Source organism: Heloderma suspectum, chromosome 4 (genome assembly GCF_057233095.1).
Source record: "Heloderma suspectum isolate Gila_16-S chromosome 4, 16-S_ref, whole genome shotgun sequence".
NCBI classification, from domain to species: domain Eukaryota; kingdom Metazoa; phylum Chordata; class Lepidosauria; order Squamata; family Helodermatidae; genus Heloderma; species Heloderma suspectum.
The window spans coordinates 16,197,684-16,207,109 of record NC_139461.1 but is presented as its reverse complement, the minus strand read 5'-3'; the positions used below and the strand labels follow the sequence as shown (position 1 = coordinate 16,207,109).

The window sequence follows — 9,426 nt, the reverse complement described above, 5'->3', positions numbered from 1 at the left end:
GTTCTAAGTCAATTTTTAACAGTGTTCCCCAGTGCACAATGGTGTAAGGGATGTTCTAAATGCGGGGTGTAAGGGATGTTCTAAATGTGACCTGTGTCAATTTTGTACATGTCAGATACAAAGAGTATTCTGGCCCATCTACGTGCAACATTCTCTTACAAAAGCAACAAAAACAAATATCTATCTACACCTCTGTCTGTCTGTCTGTCTGTCTATCTATCTATCTATCTATCTATCTATCTATCTATCTATCTATCTATCATCTATCTTATCTGTCTATCTGTCTATCTATCTATCTATCTTTGGGGTGGTCTGTGGGCTGTAGGGATGGGGGAGAATTTCTCCCCGAAACTTCGGGGGGCTGAGTGCCAATGTGTTCGGCCCCCCGAAGTAGTTTCGGGGAGAAATTCTCTGCACCCCCCCACCCCCCGCCTCCCCCGGGATGGGACTTACCTTTCCCGAATGTCCCTCCCGGCGGCGGGTCCCGGCGGCGGTTCGTCAGGTCTTCGACAGGGGCAGAGGCGGCAGCCGGTCTTTTGACCGGCTGCCGCCGCCGCCATTCCAATAAAAGTAAAAAAAAAAAATGCCCCCATGAAAGGCTACGTGAAAACTTTCTTCTAATGCATGAATTTCTTTGGAAACAATCTTCCTAAAGTTTTGATTGGAGGGCTCCCTTACAAAGTTCAGAGAAGAGCACATCTGGAAGAATAGCTGAGTTTTGGTTTGCACATTCATTCGTCTGGAATACCTGACAGAACGTCTCCCCCAGCTTGAACCAAGCTGTATACTACACTGTTCATCCAAGGCCATCCTCTGGGTGCCTTCTCCAAGGGAGGCTTGGAGGGTGGCAACAAGGGAAAGCTCCTCTCCATGGTGGCCCCCCATTTATGGAATGATCTCCCTGATGAGGCCTTCCTGGCACTAACATTGTCACCTTTTCGGTGTTAGCTTAAAACTGCCTACTCTCATGCATTTGGCAGGATATAAGAAGTCTTTTTGATCAGCTCCTGGATTGCCTCTGCCTGATAGCTTTATACTGCTTTGGATATATGTTGTTGTTGCTGTGTATGCTATCTGTTTTCCATCCCGATGTGAATGGTTTTTGTACTTTATACATGCATTTTAATGGTACTTAATTTTTATGAACTTCCCAGAGAGCTTTGGCCATGGGGCGGTATAGTAATCTAATAAATGAAATGGAATGGAATGAAATGAAATGAAAACTTTTATGTATTTATAAAATGTATGTACTGTGTTGAAGGTGGGGTTGGGAGATGGTTACTTCCATATACACATAGGAACAGCCATCCTTTTTCCATATAGCATTCAGTGTAGGGAAGGGATGGTAAATTGACATGCCTCAGTCTTCCCATGGGCTTTTGCCAGGTGCATTTCCCCTAATACATGGATCTTTTTGTGCAGTTTTGCTGAAGAGACACAGTTTTGCAAGCAAATTTCTTATTGAAGTGCATTTGGAACATTATTTTTGCTAATATGCATTCAATGATATGCACTAATATATGGATTTGGAGAAGGGCACATTTCAAGGGATAACTGTTTTTGGTTCAGATAGTGATTCAAAAGTATGAAATTAGGTAATTTGCTTTAAATTACAAACCAGGCATACGTAGGTATATATCGGGGTGCAGCCTTAGTTAGCATTTCTGTGGTGTTTCCTGGCCAAGATATGGGCCCTGAAACAGTTTACACTGATCCATAAAATCACACACACACACACACACACACGGGCACACGGGCACACGAGCACAACCTGTATTACAATAATAGTCTGATGTCATCAAAAAATAAAACAAAAAGGCAACAATGTCCAGATAGAAAGAGAAAGAGAGAAAGCTGATTTTGAAAGGAGCCAAAGATAGATGTAGGCTCCTTACACTGAGACTCAGGGCTGGCCGTACCATGAGGCAGAGTGAGGCGGCCTCTTGAGGCAATTGGTTTTCTGTGCCTTGAAAAGTCACATAATAGTTAGTTAGTTAGTTAGTTAGTTAGTTAGTTAATCAATTAATTTATTGTCTTTTTACTGCCATGGAGGTACAAAGGTGTTTGTGGGGTTTTCTGCCACATGGGCCAAAATAGACCCATTTCAATCTGGGTTTCGTCCTGGTTACAGGACTGAATCAGCCTTGGTTGCCCTGATTGATGACCTTTATCGAGAGAGGGACAGGGGGAGTGCAGCCCTATTAATTCTGCTTGATCTCTCATCGGCTTTTGATACCATCAACCATGGTATCTTCCTGGATCGACTCCATGGGATGGGTGTTGGAGGCACTGTGCTACAGTGGTTCTGGTCCTACCTACGGGGCCGATTTCAGACAGTAACATTGGGTTACTATTCCTCTGCCCCTTGGCAATTGAGCTATGGGGTGCCACAGGGTATCATCTTGTCCCCAGTGTTGTTTAACATCTATATGAAGCCGCTGTGAGCGGTCACTAGGGGATCTGGAGCTAAATGCCATCAGTATGCTGATGACAGACAGCTCTATCTCCCTGTGACATCTGAATCAGGAGAGGCTGTGCAAGTCCTGAATCAGTGCCTAGACTCAGTAAAGGGCTGGATGACGGCCAATAAACTGAAGCTTAATCCTGGCAAGATGGAAGCCCTGTGGGTGAGTGGTTCCCGGGTCTGGGAGATAGGCTCATTGCCTGCTCTGGATGGGGTTGCACTCCCTCTGAAAGATCAGGCTCATAGTCTGGGGGTACTCCTAGATCCATTATTGTTGCTGGAGGACCAAGTGGCCACAGCGGCCAGGAGTGCCTTTTACCAGCCTCGGCTGGTTCGCCAGCTACAGCCTCTCCTGGACAGGGATAGCTTGACCACGGTGGTATAGGCATTAGTAACCTCAAGACTGGATTACTGCAATGCGGTCTATGTGGGTCTGCCCTGGAGGCTGGTCCAGAAGCTGGAGCTAGTGCAGAATGCAGCAGCTCGGCTGTTGTCGGGAGCTGCCCCTTTTCAGCGTATAACTCCTCTGCTGAGGGAACTGCACTGGCTGCCTATTCGCTACCAGGCCAGGTTTAAGGTATTAGTTGTTGTTGTTCAGTCGTTCAGTCGTGTCCGACTCTCCGTGACCCCATGGACCATAGCACGCCAGGCCTTCCTGTCCTGCGCTCTCTCCCGGAGCGTGCTCAAGTTCATATTCATTGCATCCGTGATGCTATCTAGCCATCTCATCCTCTGCCGTCCCCTTCTCCTTTTGCCTTCAGTCTTTCCCAGCATCAGGGTCTTTTCCAGGGAGTTTTCTCTTCGCATTAGGTGGCCAAAATATTGGATAGTGTACAAAGCACTAAGCAACTTGGGACCAGGACACCTGAGAGAGCACCTCCATCTTTACCAACCTGCCCAGTCACTGCGATCATCAGAGGGCATGTCCCTGGTGGTTCCACATGGACCCATGGCCCAGTTGGAGTCCACCAGGAAAACAGCCTTCAGTGTGTTGGCCCCCTTCCTATGGAATTCCCTGCCTTTAGAGGTCAAGCAGGTGCCAACATGGTATTCCTTCTGGTGCATCCAGAATAGGTGGTTATTTCAAGAAGCCTTCCATGCATGACCAGCCGTGGTTTGTTAATTTCCAGTTTATTGGGGTTTGTCTTTAAAAAAAAAATGTTTTAACTCTTTTAACCTACTGTTTTATTCTTTTACTGTGTTGTTCACTGCTCTGAAAACTTCCGATGTGGAGCAGTATATAAATATTGTAAATAAATAAATAAATAAATAAATAAATAACTTGCTTGGCCTTGGATATTATGCACCATGGGTTTGCAGATGAGGGCATTCATTTGTTCCTAATATTTACAATGTTAATTATAGAAGAAGGAAGGGCAACAGCAAGAATACCTGCAGGAGAAATTCTCTCTGGTGTGGAGGGCAGGGGGAAGTCTTTGGTACCAGTGACTGACTTCTCCTTCTTCATCAATTTGTCTCATCCTATTTTAAAGTCAACTTAGCTGACCTGCTGTTGTGTTTTTTATGTGTTAATTCTTCAGTTCTCTATTAGGAAAGTGTTGTTCTCCACTTATCTGTGTTGCTTACACCCAGTTTTCTGAGGTGAACTTTCTCTGAGCATGCAGGCCATGCCATTTATGAGCATGCCATTTATTTGCAAGTCCCTTTTTTTCTGTAGGTGAGATATAATAAAGAGAGCATGGCACTTCCTTTCTAAAAGCAATTTTGCATTCTTTAGCTTTTGCATTGTCTGAAATTCTGAGTCTGGCTTGACAAGATGTATTTCTAGTTTAAAGGGGGTCGGGCTAGAGATGTCACAGAAACATGCAATGGAACCAAATGAGTTTGGATTTTTGTGAATCCCACCTGTGGATTTCACAGCAGACCAGCCTTCCCCCTGTCGGGCAGATTCTGCCAATTTGCAGACAGTTTTTCTTACTTTCCTGAGTTTGCAAATTTTGTGCAAATTCAGAAACAAAAATCCAATTCCTTCAATGGGTGGACCACAGAACAAAAGGCGCCTGACAATCTGTGAAACATAGATGGAATAGAGTTTACACAATCCATATGTCCCTAGAGAGGGGCAAAGAGGGACAAAGGGAAAATTAGAGAATGGAAGGGTGATACCAAAGAGGCAGGGCAAAAGGGGTTCAAGGACCCACAAAAACCTGGAACCAGCCTGATATAGGAGGGGAGGTTCTGCTGCAAGCAAGCCACACCACTGAGGGGGTTAAGAGTTATAGCCAGCAAGTTTGAATTGTGCCCAGGAACTCATTGCAGTTCTTCCCCAGTGGCACATCTCAGCAACCTTGTCCCAGCATTCTGGGCCAGTTGTAGTTTCTTTGCACCTTTCTGAGTCAGCCTCACATGAAGCACATAGCAGGAGTCAAACACAGAGTTTACCAAAGGATGTGTCATGGAAGCCATCAGATCGTTGCTGCCCAGCAGAGGATGTAGTAGGAAAAGGTGCACCTGGCCACAGGTGCTGCCTAATAATCTGGCAGCAGAGATTTGTACAGAGCACTATAACAATTATATTAGCTCACTAGAGTACAATGATGCCCACCTCTTACAAATACTACATTTTCTTTTTCCAGAACACAATGGGTTAAATCCAACATTGCTCAGCTGGAATTCCTCCTACTGTCCTCCCCCTTGCTCTACCCTCCCCCCTTTCAGCCCTCCCTACATCCCCAAAATCTGCTTTGGAGGGTTCCCCAACCCTCCAGACCAGATTTGGGAAGGCACGGGGACCTGTAAGGGGAGGGGAAACCTGTACTGCTAGCTGTTTCTGTCCTGCTGGAGGATTTCTGCCATTGGATCTAACCCAATCTGTAAACACATTTGAAGCATGAAAGATAATTGGATACTTTTTCAACCAAAGATACCTCACCATTTGTGTGTAATGCTTAACATTTTATGGAGATTCTTTTTTAAAAATATAGACTAACAAACAATCCCTGTTTCCCCTTCCCCTCCAGACCCACCTGTTTACATCTCCCTCCTGTCACCTCTTTTTAACATACACATTTCTATCTGTTAAATCTCCTGCCAGCTCAGTGCACAGAAGTTCATCACAGTCCAGGCCTGGCCATGACTTTTTACTACATGGCTGCTCAGCACAAGCCAACCCAGTTCACCAAAGTTCAGTTCACGTCAACTCAAACTAAAGCCAGGTCAACTGGTGAGGTCAGGCACATTCAGATTCATATGCCAAACCCAACTCCCACTAGATTCACACAGCAGGATCCAGAGAGGCTAATGTCTCCCCCTCAGCTTTAACTTAGGCTGAGTGTTAATGCGCATAGCACCAAACAGGTGCCTTCCAGAATTCTTCAGTCACATGACATTTCTAAAATCCATGTTGTGTTCCTGCCAATGTATGTTTAAGATTCACATCACAGAGTGTGGAAATGCAAACAGCATTTCAGTTTTGTTTTTGAAAATGGCCAAAGTGCTTTGCTTCATCTCAGGTGACACAACTTCGTACACCCTTGGCCTTTTCACTGCTTGAACTTATAGGTTGCTTTTACAACCAAATGAATCTCAGTTTTAAATTGTAATTATTGACATTTTATTGAAAGATCTTTTGATTTTATACATGACTCAGCAATCCCATTTCCACTTCTACCGTAAACCACCTCTCTGCCTCCCACTCCTCTTTGATTTATAGTGTGCTGCTCATTTCAGTTCAAGCTCATGCCAGCTCAGTTCACAGACATTCATCACATTCCAGGCCTGGCTGTGCCTTTTTCATTCCTAGCTGTCGTGCAAAGGCCGGCATGGTTCACCAAAGTTCAGTTTGCATAAACTCCATTTGTTGCCAGATCAGCTGTTGAGTTCATGCTAGTGCTGTGCTGAAATTTTTGGACTATTTTTTCTTCTTCTTCTTCTTCTTCTGACCATTCAAGTCAGGGAGCTGGGTGGAAAGAGCTCACCCATGAAAATTGTGGGAAAATGTGATAATTTTTGGAAAACTTTTGAGGGTATGGGGCTTTGATATTTACATTACTACTAAGAGCTGGCTGAGATGTATGTTTGTGTGTGTTCCTTCCATTCTGCACAAGCTGAAGTTTCTGAACCATCTTCAAAGGCAGCCCCACATATAGCACATTACAGTAGTCTACCATGGATGTTTCTAGTGCATGGATAACTGAGGTAAAGTCCGTCCTCTCCAGATAGGGTTGCAGTTGGCGTACCCAGCATAAGCTGGTAAAAAGCGCTCCTGGACACCACAGCCACCTGGGCTTCCCCAGTTTGCTCAGAGTCCAGGAGGACCCCCAGACTGAGCACTTGGTCTTTCAAGGGGAGTGCCACTGCCACCCCATCTAAGGCCAGCTGTAAACCTCCATCCGAAGCAGTTGGTTTCCCAACCCACACCACCTCCGTCTTGTCTGGATTAAGTTTCAGCTTGTTCACCCTCATCCATTCCCAAACAGCCTCCAGACACTGGTTCAAGAGTTCCATAGCCTCCTTGGGATGTGCAGATGGAAACAAGAGGAAGAGCCGAGTGTCATCCACATACTGATGAGATTTCAGCCCAAGCCTCCTGATGACTTTCCCCAGCAGTTACATGGAGATGTTAAAAAGCATGGGGGGGGGGCAAGATAGAACCTTGCGGCACCCCACAAGCTAATGACCACATACCTGAGAGTAAGCCCTATTGAATTCCAAGCAGGCATACTTCTGATTAAAGATGTGTAGGTATGTATAGGATTGTGCTGGCCTGGACTTCATTATGAACCACATTAGTCCACAGAGGAAAGAGGCAAGGAAGGAGCAGAAGGCTGCAGCTTTGCTCGTACACTTGTGGATAAGCATAAATGTTTGTGCATGAGGATCCCGATTGGGCAAGGCATGGGATCTTGCAAGGGGCTCCAAGTGTACATCACATAGCTTGACAGAATCTTTAGATTTACTCCCCCCCCACACACACACAGAGTAGCGAAACCCCTTCTCTTTTCCCCTAGCCTATGGTCCCTTGGGAGGGGATGCACTTTTAATTCAGCCTGGGCACCTCAGGCAACTGCCTTTAACAACCTTCAAGATACTCTTATATTTCTTTAAGAGTAGTAGAGTGGGTGATATGTGCCCTTTTAATTTTTACCTTGGTTAGGTATGAGTAGCATGATTAAGAATGAAGTGTAGACTCTATGTAAAATAACTAAAACCATTGATTTAGTTTAAAATAACTATTTAAATTATAAAAGGTCTCTTTAATATGAAGTTCTTGTTCTTTGTTACATTATGATTTACCCTCCTAACCTAACTGAAGGCCTAAGGCCATGATCCACCCCCCTCCCCACTTTCCCTAGGAGATGATGATGCTAATCAAGCCAATCCCTGTCTGAATCATCTACTGTATATATTCAACTGTCCCCTTTAACCAACACTCCTTCACTACAGCACCACTCTCCCATCCAACATTCTCACTGACCAATCACCCAGCACAAGGCACTCAATCAATCAAACAAACCTGTGTGCCTCAGCTGTGGGCTGCTAAGGTTTGGAGGTGCTGAGATATTGATAAGCCAGATCCAGGTTTGCTTACAAGTAGACTTTATTGAGTACTTACAGCACACAGGCATACCCAATGGTTGGATCAGACAGCTTCTCTGAACACAGAGCCATGGGGTAAAATGGGTTTTATACCATACATATTAGCAGTGAGGCAGCATGACATCAGTGAGCATTAATGAGCATTTATCTGCAACTTTTCCAGCATAGGCTAACAGTGCTGGTTCAGAAGGAAAACAACCAGGACTTTCCCAGCACAGACACCTGTAGCTTTGCATAAACAGAGCCTCACTTCTCAGGTGCATCCTAGGCCCTGATAAGATTCAGAGCTTGTTAGCATGGAATGTGATGAAGCGGCGATATTTAACTTATATGCAGAGTACATCATGAGAAATGCCGAGTTGGATGAATCACAGGTCACAATTAAGATTGCCGGGAGAATTATCAACAACCTCCGATATGCAGACGATACCACCCTAATGGCAGAAAGCGAAGAGGATCTCAAGAGCCTCTTGTTGAGGGTGAAAGAGGAGAGTGCAAAAGCTGGTTTGAAACTCAACATTAAAAAAACTAAGATCATGGCATCTGGCCCCATCACTTCCTGGCATATAGAAGGGGAAGAAATGGAAGCAGTGACAGATTTTACTTTCTTGGGCTCCAAGATCACCGCAGACGGTGACTGTAGCCATGAAATTAAAAGACGCTTGCTCCTTGGGAAGAAAGCTATGGCCAACCTAGACAGCATAGTCAGAAGCAGAGACATCACCTTGCCGACAAAGGTCCGTCTAATCAAAGCTATGGTTTTCCCAGTAGTAATGTATGGCTGTGAGAGCTGGACTATAAGGAAGGCTGAGCGCCGAAGAATGGATGCTTTCGAACTGTGGTGCTGGAGAAGACTCTTACGAGTCCCCTGGACTGCAAGGAGGTCAAATCAGTCCATCCTAAAGGAAATCAACCCTGAGTGCTCATTGGAAGGACAGATAATGAAGCTGAAGCTCCAATATTTTGGCCACCTAATGTGAAGAGAAAACTCTCTGGAAAAGATCCTGATGCTGGGAAAGACTGAAGGCAAAAGGAGAAGGGGATGACAGAGGATGAGATGGCTAGATAGCATCACCGATGCAATGAATATGAACTTGAGCACACTGCGGGAGAGAGCGCAGGACAGGAAGGCCTGGCGTGCTATGGTCCATGGGGTCACGAAGAGTCGGACACGACTGAACGACTGAACAACAACAATCAGCCAAGTGGCCGACTAGCAGGAAAACTGCAGCTGATGGACTAAAGTCAGAAAGGATTATGGATCTCTAAGCCCCTCTAAAACTACAGGCCTGGGGCCAATACAGAACCCATACATTCTCTCTCACTCTCCAGGCAACCTCAGATTAAAGCCGAGTGTACTCAAACGCGTACCCTGGATTTTAGGAAAGCTGATTTTAATAAAC

At 45.2% G+C, this 9,426-nt stretch overlaps 1 protein-coding gene and 1 long non-coding RNA gene across 2 annotated transcripts in view; one reads left to right on the top strand and one right to left on the bottom strand.

The window, feature by feature from the left end:
- The window catches only part of LOC146346573 (uncharacterized), a 407,876-nt gene that overhangs the window by 32,359 nt on the left and 366,091 nt on the right, over nt 1-9,426 (bottom strand). The window lies entirely within an intron of this gene.
- LOC146346574 (uncharacterized) overlaps nt 1-9,426 on the top strand; it is a 44,898-nt gene that overhangs the window by 5,187 nt on the left and 30,285 nt on the right. The gene's annotated exons all lie outside the window — the stretch shown is intronic.